Here is a 14,240-nt window from a genome sequence, read left to right as displayed (position 1 = left end):
GATGCCAAGGCAAGTTGGCCATCGGCGGACATAGCTTTCACCGTGCTAGCGACGGATAGTCATAGTATTCAGAGTTATTTAGAATATTTACAAATAGATTTATGAAGTAAATGCAACGACACGATCGAAACAGTAATTCTCATTCTCAGAGATGCCATGGCTTTTCAAAATATCACACAAGTTTAGGACCTTTGCAAATGCGAAAGATTCCGTTCTATGACACACTCATTGCATGTTTTTGCCCACAACGCTGCCGTCACCGGTCTCTTGCCGTGTCAACTCGTCAACCCGATCTCGGTCGTCAATGTTTCGTCTTACGGACTTTGATATTTGCAATGACACATATCTCGCCTGTAGAAACATCCTAATTTTGTTACTTGACGTAAACTCTGTTTTGAGTGATGTCTGAGTCAACTTTCGAAGTACATGGGGTTCCTCAGTGCTGCACACAGCTTGTATCTTCGCTACAGCCTTACGCCGCGCTGCAAGTTGGATTCCGAGCGAGAATTTACGGAATATTTTGTGCGATGAAGGAAATTTATCGTTGTTAGTCGAATGACTTTATGCTTGTGCCTCCTATGTCGCTTTCCCGAAGATTATACTGTACTCATTTATTCAGTTGAACTTACGTTGAGGTGTAGGTTTCGGTTTTTCGCCAACCTGGATCGCCAGGTACGACGTCCACATTGAGCCTACAGGACTCGACTGGAGCCGCGACGTTACAGAGCCATTAAAATAAAACGATCGACGGTATCTCCATTCGATTCTCGGGAAAAGCTATAGTTTTAGCGACTTGAAATTTCGTTGGACAAATATGCCTTCTATGTTTCCATGTCTGGATTTATCGGGTCACCTTTTTGTAAAAATGTCGTGAGAGCTAGCATGGCATCGATCACAACAAATCTGTCTGTGTCGCGACGCCTGCATGTATGAACGGTACCATGCACGAAAAAAGTTCCGGTTGATGACGTACAACAGGGGTAATTCGGATTTCTTATCCGTCCTGTTCTACGTCACACAAGTGGCGATTCGGGCCAGTTACGTAATAATATATAATTACATAATACCATTACTTTGAAGAAAATCCGTGTACATTTTAAAGTTTATCCTTCACCAGCTTCCTCTCAGGAAATTCTTCACTAGACTCGTCTCACGGAATTCGAAAGGCAGGTTATTATTAACTTTCGAAAGTTCAAATTGGCTTACGATTCAAAATACTTGACTGTCAAAACTCAAGAGTCTCTATCAGTTCCTATCACATCAGAAATCACTATACAATGATAAATTTTCTGTGTATATTACAAAATTTAACAACAGGATGCTTGGCAGTTACATTAAAGACACAGCTGTTAAGATTTAAAAAGTCGACATTATTGGAATAACATTTAACGTTTACGATTTAAGCACCAAAAATTACCTCATATTGAAATCACGTTGATAAATATTGCGTAAATGAGCATGCAAACACTTGTCATTATTGAGATACCTTTCAGTGATATGAACGTGCTGAAAACTATGAGTAAAAGGTTTGCATAAACATACCAAGTAAATTATGCTATTTATTGTCGAGACTAACACGTTTGGAATATTGCAAATTAAATATTTTGCACAACCTTAGTGTCATAGCTTATTGTGAGAGACTTTATAGGTGCAATTCAGGATTTGTAAAACAAGCCGCGATTTGGCAAGATCATATAATCTCGTTCTACTCTCTTAAACATGTTGAACTTGTCAATTTTTTGATCAATCCTGTCAATTATCTGTGTTTTGTATAATTACAAATGACTTTCACTTTAAAATCCCCCTCCCCTGATATCCCCTAGGCCTCCATCAGTATTTGTGAATGCAGCCTTACGTATTCGCTTTGTCTTTGTGATAAATCAGGATATATACCTGTTGAAACTAATCTACTACATCAGGTCTACGACAACAACTGCAATAATGAGAAAAATGTAAAATCAAGTTTCCATGGTGAAAGGAATTTGGTATTTTTATATCGTTAATCTTCTAATGGCCGTCTTTCTGATGAGGAAGATTAAGCAACGACCACCTTGACTGCCTTATAACTAAAATGTATGTACTGGTTTCATGTAATCAGTGTCACTTTGTCTTCAATACTGTTCAATTAGAACTCAAGGAGAATGCAAAATATTCAAAGCAAATGAAGACATTGAATGGAAATTCGATGTCCTTGTGGTGACACTCTGGGGGAAATTTGTACCACACTACCCATGTGTGTGTTTTAAAAATCACAGAAAAGCGATCATTTTTTGGTTAATCTTCAAGGTCACTGAAAAACAGAAAACGGAGTATTTTTTCCAAAAGCTTGTCCAAGAAATACTCCTCGGAAACCTAGTAAATAATATTCTTAGATATACAGCCATACCAGAGCTAAATGAAAAATGAAATTGTTTTAGATAATATGGACATTTTTTCCTAATTTGTTTTCACGTTGCTTATAAAATATAAGCTAGTACAGATGACTTTATTAGACTGCATTGATTTGTAAAAAAGAGCCTCATTGGGTGTCGTTTTCGTTGAAGATGGCCAGATGAGGGATGCTTTGAATTTTGCGAAACATGCATTCGTGCCAAACCATGCCGTGACTGCCACCGTCGTGTTTGATGTACAGCGTTGTTTTTAAGTCTTTGCGACTGCAGAGTATCTTTTTCTTATCGTCTAACAACACAAACTCAATCCACGGTATTCAGCTTTTTCAGCAAACTTTTATTCGTGAAAGGCATAATCGGTGTATAAAAGCAAGGAAATTAAAATACTGAGCTAAAAACATATACTTAATGTGACGACAGTAACCACATACACATCTGTTGAAGCCTAGGCCTGACCTCAACCGACCAGTGCAAGCATGCCTTCTTTTGTATCTATCGTTTGGTTTATCATCTAGATGAGACTCCAATGCTTCTAAAAGCTCCTCTTAGACCGGCCGGCGGATTTACAAAGTAAAACGTGAAGCACCCCTCCAGTATAGATCAAATTGTCAAATTCTCCTATGTGTCACTGAGCAGAACTTATAGCTTAAGGCAACGCGATTTACTTCAAAGATAAATGTTTTAAAAAAATGAACTTGTATTTCATCAAATTTTATTGACTTATTTTATCGGTATAACTTTGATTGCAATCAAATAATGATATTCAGCAAGGGGTAAAGAAGATAATATCATATCAACATCAACCGACAAAGTCATATTTTACGTCTGAACGAAATCAACTATGTTCCAGAATGCAGTCCACATTATATAGGCCTATTATTTCCTGAAAACATGTTTATTTGCCCGAGAGCAGGTGACAATTTGCCCTACGCCAGGAATGCAAATTGTCTCCTGCTGCGAGGGCACATGGACCCATGTATTCAGGCGATAACATTTTTATTACATGCCTCTTCACAGTTAACGCCATGCAAGATTTAGTTACATGCTTGTCCTTTTCAGATAATTTTACCATTCTCGACCAGCATTAAACAGATTTTAACGAAATCCAAATCGCAGTGGGCGCATGAGTATTTTACATCTAGCGTTAAGCGTCTACCGTGACGTCGAAAACGTCAAACTTTAGCCATGAAGGTAGTGTAATCATCTTTATCCTCTTTCATTAAAATTTATTAGTCGACCCAGAAAAGCGCGGAGTTATGCAGCGAAGTCACATTGCTAATGTTAGGTACAGGGAACTTAAATTTAAAACAAACTTCTAATTGGGAATACGATGAAATTCGTTTCTTCGCTTCAATAAAGTGTGTATGTGCGATGTATGATAGTGAGCATGCGTGCGTGAGTGCTTCACGAACTCTACAACGTGTGGAGCGGTCTCAGTCAGAAAAATGTAACAACTTAGCCGGCTATTGAACCACTCTTTTATTGGGGAGTGGAGATTTAGCCGAGCGGTTCTCTTTGTGGCCTCTCCGCTAGGCGACTGATGCCGTATGTTGTGGGTTCGAATCCGATTGAAAACTAGCCGTATTGAAGATGTTCTTCATAAAGAGCAACCGCGCGCGATCTGAGGACATTTCGGTTAAAGTTTAAATCAAAATTACATCAGGTGTTAACGTCCAAAGGAACTGTGTTTCAATAAATGTTATACAGCTATGCATATGCGAGCACCTTAGCTGCAGTACCGTAGCTCGAGCTTTTGCCTGGGCATGCGGGTCGTACGGCTAAATTCATTGTATTTTTTTGTTTTGCTCAGTTTTACTTATAAACGTACACAGAATTTTAATTCCCGAATGCACGAGGTAAGTGTCGCTTAATAGTATATTGCATAGCAAATATCCACGTGTGTTTTGCTGACACCGTAATGCTTATGAATAAACCCTTTCTTTAATGTCTCCGAAGTGTCCTTGCGCATGCGCAATTATATGCACGTCGTCAGTTTGACCTATTTCCGCTGCAGTCAAAGTCAACCCTCTTGCACGTTCGTCGTCTCCTCTCTACGTAGAGGTATGCAAACTCTGCTCTTGTATTTCCGAGCGATATTTGCCATTTCTTTAAAAAAAGCCTCTGCGTGAAAGTCATCTCACTAATTTTGTAATTTTTCTGTGGTATTACCTTGCAAAAATGTTTCTAACTTCTAACAAAGTCGAAGTGGTCGATCGTGTGATCTACAGTGTGTCTGCTTCAGCTCGATAACCATATGACGGCCCTGATTTTGTGGAGGGACCGTGCCTGATGTATACTACTACTAGCGTACTTTGACAAGACCAAATGCTTTAAAGTATGACAAAAACTCAGATATTACTTTACATATCACAAGTTCAATGTGATTGCACTTTGTAATAAGTTACGCTATATCAAACAGCACAACAACCATTGATCTGGCTGGAGCTGGCCACTTGCAGGTAACTTGAACACGATGACTCATTGACAGTTCCCAATGATATTTGACAGCTGTTTTCTTTCCCTGTCATCAGTTTGGCTTTAACAAAAAATGTCCAACGTATAGAAGTTTTGGCTTAATTTTAACGGTCTGAACATGATTCCTTTCTAAAGGGTGAGCAAATCATATTTGAGTCACAAGCCCTCATAGCCACGATATTTACTAATAGCCGCCCGCCAGTGACTCGTTAAATTTTAACTGCCTGCTCTCAAACTCCAAAACGTGAGGAAAAAACTGTGTTCGGCATGAGGATTTTTGCCTAAGTTAAAGAAACTCCTGAACCCAAAAATATGGCAAGACACCAATCAGTTCTTTTTAGCGTAGTGCATGGCCGTTCTTACGTGCATACATGATATGACTGTACTGTGATACTTTTGTGATTCCAACTACTTCCATGTGATATTCCGGTGACCTTAATGACCCTCTGCAATAGAAGCATCTTGTCTCTTGATATCCATGTAATAATTGTCGAAATAGATGAAATTACAACAAAACTCACAAAATATAGTATCGCATACACGATGTTTCAAATTGGTGTCGATCCCGAAGTCATATCTGCCATAGTTGTCAATGCCAGTCCAGCTGACTCAAAGGCCGATCATTTTCTTCTCTCTTGTCACGAGCGATTTCGTCGCTCACAGCATGGTCCAAATGAATTTTTTTTTATTTCGAAGAGTTATACTGATGACTACAACGAATTTAACAGCAACATTGTCTTTATTTTGATCTTTGAAAGATCAGATTTTTTCATGCTGCAATTTACCCATTCCGGATAATCCATATCATGACAGTTGATTTTTTACGTAGATGCGTGACATTTTCATGCATAATTTTGTAGTTTGTTGAGATAAATTTCAAGCTGTGATTTCTGAATAACTACATTTTTTTATCCCAGAATTGCACGATTTCTTTAATTCTGAACCTTAGAGAAGGATTTTACGTCAGTTAGGCTTGACACGGAGCTAGTCTCCGGTTCTTGCTCCATGCAGTCGGTAACCATCCGTCTTGGTGTTCGCATTGCTTCTGCATATCGTTTGATGCTGATTGAATTTGCTACTCTGCAAATTTACGGAAGCTTTCAGTTATTTCACTGTCTTTTCCAAAGCAAGTGCGTTCGGAATGTATTTTCATCGATCGCCATAGCTGTGGGTCCATAGCTGTGGTGTTTTTGGGTGGGATTTCTGCCTTTTACGGGCTAGTTTTGACTTTTAAGTTTTTAACCCCGCGTAAAATTCAAAACTAGCCCGTAAAAGGCAGAAATCCCGCCCAAACACCACAGCAATGGACCCACAGCTACGATCACCATAGGACGTTGGCAAGGTGACTTCCGCGGCTAAACTAGGTCAAATCGTCATGCAAATGTTATGCTAATTTAACTTCCGGTTAAATGAGGAAAAGGTCTATTGTTTGTGTGTGACGTCATTCCTTTGGAATATGGCGTCGCACATAGAATGAGTGCACATAGAGTTAAACTGCCGAAATTTGGATAAACAGCGAGACATCTGTGAGCGGGTAGGTAAAAATAGTATTACAAGGTGAACTGGCAAGGGGAAAGGAAGGCCAGGTTTCCTAAAAAACGTTCGACGTGGAATCCCGTTCGCCCACCTGTGTGCTTTCTGAACATTTGAACCTGCAGCTCTCATTTTTCCGTCCGAACAACGTATCCAAGCAAACCCTTATACGTACTGCAGCTCTGCCGTCCGACCTACATACCCTGGTAAATCCTCGAGCGACAGCACTGCAGCTCGAGAGCGCGCACCTCTATACACATCTACTCCAATGGTGATCGCTTTATCTTACCTTGTTTGTTTGGTCGTTTCATTGTCATCTCTAATTTTTGCGGAAATGCAACGATATTTTAATTTTCAAATTGTTTGTTTGTTCCACTACAAAATTCGTTCTTCGTTTTCCACAGTCTCCGTGATTCTATTCTTGTATCTCGAGTCTGTCTTTTGGCCAACGTCCATAATTCAATATGTGGAGTGTAGATGGAGACCAAAAGTCAAAATCGTGGTATTTGACAGCTAAGATTCTTGCTTTCTGGCTAAACGCCAGGCCTCCTTACTCGCTCGGCGTTAGTTTGAACAAACTGCGCATGCACCAGATGTCATTTGTTGTTTGGCAGGTACTGTACCAGGAATTGGTACCAGGTACCTAGCAACTTTGTCGAAGCTGAACTTATTTTCGTTTTCGTATTCGTATTGGTGTCACTGACAGAAAAATAATGTCTGTTCAGTTATACCAGAGACAGTCGAGAAACGGTTATAGCCCAGGTTTCGGCTAAAAGAAGACAATTTATTTCTAATTATTAGAAATTAAAGTGTCACTATAATATTTCCTTGTACCTAAACATACGTATAATTTAACAACAATTCAAATATCTATGTCAATCCCGTTGTAAGTATCGAGATAGAAAATACCCTTGCTTTAATTTAACAACTTTATACCTTTTTCTTTTCCAAAACTACACAGCTCTAATGTAACTAGATAACCAATGCTATGTGCCCTCACGCGCTTCCAAAGGGTTCGTTTTCAGGAATGGTTTTGTTGTCAAGTACATAAAGTCCTACATTGCTACGTTGCAAATACCCTACACACTAGCGAAGTGACACCTTAAGTTACCCTTATGTTACTGTGTTTACGTTACCTTGGCGCGGTGTGCTACAAGCACTGCTGCTACTTAGCTATGCGTGGCATGTGTGTTTGACACCGGCAAAGGCCTCCCACCCAATGGCATAGGTGACTGGATACTTTTAGTGTAGAGTTAAGCTACATTCAAACGTTCTTATACGTAGACTGTCCGCAAATGTATGAATTGGACTTCTTCGGCCTGCAATTAAAACTGCCCATCCGAGTCGAAACATTAACAAAATCCGACATTCAGTTACCTCGTTCGATGCGGAAGGCTCTCTACTGTTCAAAAACACGCTCATGTCAAAAATGAAAACTTTGAAGAACATTTTTTGTTTGTGTGTTTTAAAAATAGTGATTTGATTGACAACGGAATTGTCACCTTCATTCGGTTGCATGCGAAGGTTTTCCTAAAGCACGTGACATTTTCTTTTTCATCAACCCATGTGGTGTTGTTTTTCCAGATGAACGCCCCATGATTAGGGATTTTTTCACGACAAATTAACCCGTTCGGGCGGCACATACCGTAACCGTTTCCATGGGACTATCCAAAGGGAATTAAACTCAGTGGCTCTAAAATAAATACGATTACGAATATGAAAATGAATAACAATACGAGAAAAATTGTTAGCACACATTCGATGGCGTCTGTCTGTCTGTCTTGTCTGTCTGTCTGTATGTATGTATGTATGTATGTATGTATGTATGTATGTACGTATGTCTGTCAACATCAAAAACGCTTGAACCGCTGCACTTTTTAGCTTGGTATTTGGTGTGGATGCATTTAGGTCTATAGATGGGATTTTGTTCAAATGAAGTATGCAATACCGAAATTATGCAAATGAGATTGTCAAAAATTACTAACTCAAGAACCGCTGTTTTGATTGCTTTGAAAATTAGTAAGCAAGTACCTTATATGGTCCTTATTCGGTTTTTATTATATCGTGAAGATATCATGAATTTTGTATTTTTGCTGAATTTTTAGGCATTTATTCCTCATTTTATGTAGGCCTAATAATTCTTCTTCTCTGAAACCGCTGGTCAAATTTCTCTCAAATTTTGGTTGAATGTTTGCAAGGGTGTTAGTGTTTTAATTTGTTTAAATTACGACAAAATTGGGCATAATTACTGTTTTGAACAATTTTTATCATTTATCGTGAAAAAGTCTTAATATATTTTTTCTTTAAAACCGCTGGACAGACAGCTTTTATATTTGATATGCAGATGGCAAGGAATGACAATAGTTGGATATGTGGAAATTGGCCTGAAATATGCAAATGTGTATTATAAAGACAATTTTGTCAGTTTTGTCAAGAAAACTCGTTCTAAAAAATCGACTTTGTCTGGTAGCTTTTTATTTTGGTATAAAAGTCACAAGGGGTGTAATTAGATAAAAAGTCTATTCAAAATGTTTAGAAATCCCCTAAATTTGTATATTTTAGGTAATTTTCTTAGTCTGTGACCTTAATGGCCTATACTAAACAGGATATGTTGTTAGTGAGTTTTGAAGACATAATGTTGTAATATTCGGTATTGTAGTAAACGTTGACCAAGAAAACAAATCTGACGTTATTTTTTCACTGTGGACCATTCTTTCTAACTTTTACACACAAAAACTGATAAGAAATTTGGATCCAAGATAATTCGTGATGTCATAATCACCCCTATAGTGGAATGCATTTCACTATATGTAACTAACGTCAGTTCTGTGTACAGTCGAATGATAGCAATGATAGCATTAATTAAAAACTCCCCAGGGTTGTAAATAGTTAACATGTTTTACATTTCTTGCCATTTGGCGGTTGTAGCTCTCTATGTGAACATGGTCAATACCAAGGGATGAATCATTAGATATCCAGCGGGTCTAGAAGATTGAAGAGGTAAAATTAGTTTTTTACCTGATCCGTTTTACATTTTTCCCCACGCTCCTACCTTTTCTTTTTGTCAAGCCTTCTCTGGCTGAGTTATTGTTTTATTGACATTCGCGTATGTACGTAGGATCTGCTTGTCCCATTGCTATAGAAGTTGATATGCATGTTCCTAAAGTTGACCTCCAGCATCGAAGTTGGTGACGTTATTTGCTTTTCTCATTCTTGTTTTTTCTGCTTAAAATATGTCTTGAACGGACCAATTAAAGCCGAATGTGAGCACAGTGGCTTTGACGGTTATATTTTACTTTTCTTGTACGAATTTGACTTTTTGTGTTTACAGTTCTTGTGTGTTGTCTATATGTGCTGCACTGTTTGTATTTGTCATATCGAGTTTGTCACTTTCGTACTACTAAGTGCAACTAAAATAATGTGTACGAATTACTAGTTCTGTAACATAGTGGGGGCTCTGTTCGCGGTAAAAGTTTTCTATTCATATTTGTAAGGTGAAGGACAAAATGACAAGATTGAATCCGCTGCGAAAGCTGTATGTCAGCTTGAATTCAAAGTTAAGCCCTGCAGAGGTGAAAACATTGAAAGACTTACTAGAACCAGACCAGCTTCAGAAGAACGAGGTTGAACAATTGAATGATGCCACGGACATTTTTAGAAAACTGGAGGAAAAGGGTCTCATAACACTTTGTAATCTCAAACTTCTCAAGGATCTTTTTCAACAATTCAACGACCTCCTCTTGTTGAGGAGGTGGACAGCTTTTTGAGAGATAATCGACCAAGCCGTCCAGAGTCACAATCCACAGACACCACACCAAGTGTTTCAAACAATAGGTAGGTGTAATGTTAGACAGCTGGTAGTTTCTGAAGTGCCTGTGTTCTACTTGTATTATACTGAATATGAAGTCCACCATTTTGTTTTTCAATGAGTATTCCCATGTAAGTTCAGTTACTGCATATCTTCTACCTATTGTAAGACCGGTCAGGAATCTCCGTTTTCCTTATTGATTTTATTCGATATTTCATTCGCCCATTGTTTCCTGCAATATCATAACTTTTAGTTGCTAATAATGAACACTTTAAGTGAACTTTCACAGCATTATCTGAAGGGCAAACACTAATATGCTTTTCATATTAGAGAAGTCACCAACAAGGTGTCAAAGATGCAGTTTTACAAGTTCTCAATCACGATTGTTCAGACAAAGGTTGCGTTTTGTAGCCAAAAGATGCGTTTTTGGTTCCTGTTAGGTGACAGTGGGAATGTAACGTTCAAAGTGAGGATATGCAGAAACAAAGAAACATCATATTTCCGGCTTGACGAAATACCAACTAAATGTTTTGCTCTGTCCTTACCGACAGCATTCAAGTGAACATTCGATCCAATTCGATCTCTTAGGGGATATATATATATATATATATATATATATATATATATATATATATATATATATATATATATATATATATATATATTATATATATATATATATATATATTCGACTGTAGTTTTTTAGGTTGTCCTCAGTGTTGTCGGTGGCGTGGTTATGATATATTGGTTTACAGGCTATTACACACGTACCAATCTGCTGGTTCACATAGTTTATTGTATCTGCACAACGTTTCGTCCTAAAAGTAGGACTTCCTCTGGTGCTACAGAACAAAAAGTTTCAAACTTGAAACTTTTTGTAGCAGAGGACAGCGTTGTCATGATTTTATTTTTACATAATGTTGTACATTGTTGTTGACAGACTCACAAAAGACGGTCGAATTTTTCAAATAATTGATGAAAGTAAGGAAGCCTTCAATAATTACAGCAGTTTAGGCAGGGGGAATAGGGGGTCACTTTATAGAAAACTGTCTAAGGGTGAAGGTCACTTTTTATAGACCTATCTTAGGGGAGGGTCACTTTAAACAGAATATGATTTTACAACAAAACCTTTGAATGTCAATTTGATAATTCCTGAATAGAAAATTGCCGACAAGATACATCGATTCTCCTTAATTCATACACATTATCGTCAAGCTTCACAAGCAAAGAAGATGCAGTGGTATCCTGCATTAAACATCTTGAACAGTTCAAACCGATGAAAGTCATGAGACAAAAAGATATGGTACAGATGGCAAAATGTATATCAGTTATTGTAAGTTTTATGTTTAATATCGGCAAAAAATTAATAATACTTGTCTCATTGACTACTATGTATAGCAAATGAACATTTTTGTGAAATTCCAAAATCCAATATCTTGCACACACATCCATTTGTTGGTACCGTAGTCTAATTGAGTACATAAATATGGATAACGAATAGTACATAAATACACAGATTTACCTATTTCTGCATCGGAAAAAAATATTCATAGTTTCATCATAACATATAGTGAATCAACATTTCTGTTTAATTCGGATAATCCAATTTCTTGCACTCACATTCATTTGTAACTACCATAGTATAATCAAGTGCATCAATATGAATTATCCTGCATACATAAATACAAATATTTACCTATTTTTGTATTCGAAAAAAATATCCACAGTTTTGTCACAGACTACTGTATATAGTGAATCATCATTTCGGTGAAATTCCCGAATCCAATTTCTTGCACACACATCCATTCGTAACAACATTAGTATAATCAAGTATATTCATATAAATACTCAAGCATACTAAATACTCATATTTACCTATTTTTATATTGGAAAAAAATATTTATAGTTTTGTCATAGACTACCATAATCTAAATCAACATTTTCAATGAAATCAAAAAATCCAATTTCTTGTACATACATGCACATTTTACTTCCCATTTCAAGCAAATTACATTTTTTCAGATATCATCAAACAGATAAAGGTTGTTATATGGGGAAAATTGTGAATACTTTTCCTGATAGACTCCCAGCATGTATTATGATTTGATATTTTTGGGTGAAGCACTTTATCAGGCACATCTAACCACCTTATACTTGCGCAAAATGTGGTGACCCTCCCGCAAATGCAAGACCCTTCACAAATGCCTGTGTGATAAAGTGCAACCCTCCCTCTCACAGCGCCTTCCCTCCTCCTGTAATTTTGTCTGTAACTTACACAACAATGCATTAAACGAAGGGACTGAACGTAAATTCCTCTTTTATTTCCTATATGATAAACATTCATTACCTACCACTCCACTACATTGCCAACTCTATGAACATATCAGTTCTACTTTCCTATCAATATCTCAACTACAATTGTTCCCCATTTTATTCATATTTCTCTCCATTATCATCAACATTGTCCTAATCATCATGGTTATCATCATCATTGTCCCAATCATCATCATTATCCTCATCATCACCATTGTCCTCATCACAATCATTGTCCTTATCCTCGTCATTGTGCTCATCATCATTGACCTCCCCATCGTCATTTTTCTCATAATCATCATTGTCCTCATAATCATAATTGTCCTCATCATCATCATTTTCCTCATCATCGTCATTGTCCTCATCATCATCATCGTCCTCATCATCGTTATTGTCCTTTTCATCGTCATTGTCCTCGTAATCATCATTGTCTTCATCATCATTGTTGTACTCATCATCGTCATTGTCCTTCTTATCGTATTGTCCTCTTTATCGTCATTTGTCCTAATCATCATCATTGTCCTAATCATCATCATTGTCCTCATCATCGTCATTGTCCTGCTCATCGTCATTGCCCTCATCATCGCCATTGTCCTCCTCGCCAACATGGTCACATTTGTCTTTACTGCTGTAATCATTACTTTTATCATCATCATCATCATCATCATGAACAAATCATCATCATCATTTTCATCATCATCATCATCATCATCAGTATAAGTGATTTTCATATTATCCAATATTTTAAGTTTTGCTTCTTTTGTTACAAAATCTAACTTAAAATGGTTTTTTTTAAATATCTGAGATCTCTTTTTAATGATGCTAGACTCTAACTGTTAATATCATCAACATCTACTGGCATTGTTGTAAACCCAGGATTAAACTCTGAATGTAATTATGGATATATGGCGATTATGGACTAAAATAATGTTTTGCCATAGATTTTAATTTATAACCTTGTTTTTACTAATCACACTCTTATTGTTGAATTATAAGATGCTGTACTGTTTATCTTAGAGTCACAGCATAAGTTTCAATGTTTGCCAGAAAAAGTATTATTTTTATGCTTCGAGTATCTCTTGTTTGTGAACCAGTTTGTGTATCAAAGATTAAAAGCTGTAGAAACCATACCAGGGCAAAGATACCTGTAGATCTGTACTTTTTTGTCATTTGTAAAATTGGCTATCTCATCATTGTGTCGTTTGTACATCCTGTCAAACTCTACAAAATGCTACATCCGAAATAAATGGTATATTTATTCGAGGCTTTACGGAACTCGAGAATGTATTTTTGAAACTGGGGTGGGGTCACATATTTTCCAGCCTTACGTTTGGGAGGGTCATGATTTTTTGGAGAAAATGTCAGGGGAGGGTCAAGATTTTTTAGCACTGTCGTTCCAAATCCCCGCCCTCCCCATGCTAATTGGTCCAGTCCCTAATTATATGGAAATTAGCTATACTGGTTTTAGTTATTCCTAGGGAGAAAACTGCAGTGTTTGAGTGGAGGGTCAGGTTTCAGAATGCCGGACAAGGGGGTCACATTTTAGACTCAAGGTGGGAGAGGGTCACATTTTACAGTACAGGTGCGCGCGGAATTCCCCTGGCCCACCCTCTGAAATTACTGAAGGCTCCCTAAACCCCTTGAAACATATCGCCAATTTTTTCTGTTGGACATCTCGTCCAAAGCAGAAGTTTAAGTATAGGGAGTGGACCTCGCCACGG

At 37.5% G+C, this 14,240-nt stretch overlaps 1 protein-coding gene across 1 annotated transcript in view; it reads left to right on the top strand.

Annotated features, from left to right (window-relative positions):
• The window catches only part of LOC139115899 (V-type proton ATPase subunit E-like), a 340,813-nt gene that overhangs the window by 240,740 nt on the left and 85,833 nt on the right, over window positions 1–14,240 (top strand). The gene's annotated exons all lie outside the window — the stretch shown is intronic.

This window comes from Ptychodera flava, chromosome 2 (assembly GCF_041260155.1).
Source record: "Ptychodera flava strain L36383 chromosome 2, AS_Pfla_20210202, whole genome shotgun sequence".
In the NCBI taxonomy this organism is placed as follows: Eukaryota; Metazoa; Hemichordata; class Enteropneusta; family Ptychoderidae; genus Ptychodera; species Ptychodera flava.
The sequence above is the reverse complement of the archived record's forward strand: the minus strand, read 5'-3'. Positions and strand labels throughout refer to the sequence as shown.